Source organism: Berghia stephanieae, chromosome 6 (assembly GCF_034508935.2).
Source record: "Berghia stephanieae isolate SIO BIC M18660-M18661 chromosome 6, UCSD_Bste_1.3, whole genome shotgun sequence".
NCBI classification, from domain to species: domain Eukaryota; kingdom Metazoa; phylum Mollusca; class Gastropoda; order Nudibranchia; family Aeolidiidae; genus Berghia; species Berghia stephanieae.
The window spans coordinates 35,723,493-35,724,766 of record NC_088365.1 but is presented as its reverse complement, the minus strand read 5'-3'; positions in this window follow the sequence as shown (position 1 = coordinate 35,724,766).

Genomic DNA, 1,274 nt, shown 5'->3' with positions numbered 1-1,274 from the left:
TCTCTCTCTCTCTCTCTCTCTCTCTCAGTATTCTTACTCTCACCATTTCTCATGACTCATGTCTCAATGCTCCTGAAAATAATAGAAGTTACCATCAATAAACTACCACTACTACTACAACAACCACCACATCATCATTACTACCACTGCCACAGCAACCTCCACATTGTTATCAAAACTATAGCAACCACCACTACTTTTACATCATCATCCTCCTCCCCGTCATCATCGCTACCACCACTAATACAACCACAACCACCACATCATCATCATTACTTCCACTACCACAGCTACCTCCACATCGTCATCGAAACTACAGCAACTACCACCACCATTACATCACATCATTATTGTCCTTATCGTCATCATTACTACCACCACATTATCATCAACATCACCACTACAACCACAACCACCACACCACCACCACTTCACTACACAAAAACAGGAACATCATCATCGCATGGGTACCAGTTTTCCGGTTCATGCCGGAATTCCGGTTTCGTGATATCTCGAAGTCAAGTACCTCCGGTTTCAGTGTTTTGAGTAAATTTTTCAAAAAATGTTGAGGTACTCTCTGTCTCTCTCTCTCTGTTCTTTGGCTCCTCTAGAGAGAGAAAACTGCATGATAATGATAAGTTGGTTTTAAAATCAAATTAATTTCCTCATTGTGTCAATATGTTTGCTGTGTAATCATTTAATAATGGTATAAAAACAGTGATGAAATAAGTGTAAAGTTTAGGCCGCATTTTCAGTAGGAACATTTTCAGGTTTGGCAAAGTGTCGAGATTTTAGTTTCAGGTTTCAGCACTTCTTCCTGCTGGCAGTCATGCATCATCGTCAACGAAACGCAAAATAATAATAATAATAATAATAATAATAATAATAATAATAATAATAAATAATACAGTCCACTCCGGATAATCGCAACTTTTGGTTAATCCCATTTCCCAAGAAACGGAATTAATTCTATATAAAAGTCACTGGCTAATTGCAACAAACTTCGGTTAATCACAACAAATTTTCGCCCTCAAAAAGTGGCAAATTGAAGAAATCAATCAAACAAAATATGATTAAATTTCACCATGGGTGTAGTCGTGACAGGTTGAAGAATCGAGAGTGAGCGGGATTCGATGCTACAGTTGGTGTGTCACCACTCTATTAGAAATAAAAGACGGCGAGACTTTGCATTATGGGTTTGTGATGTCATCTGTGGTCATTAAATAGGAGGCAAGGGGGCTGGGCATAGTCTTGACAACAAGTAAGACATTGAC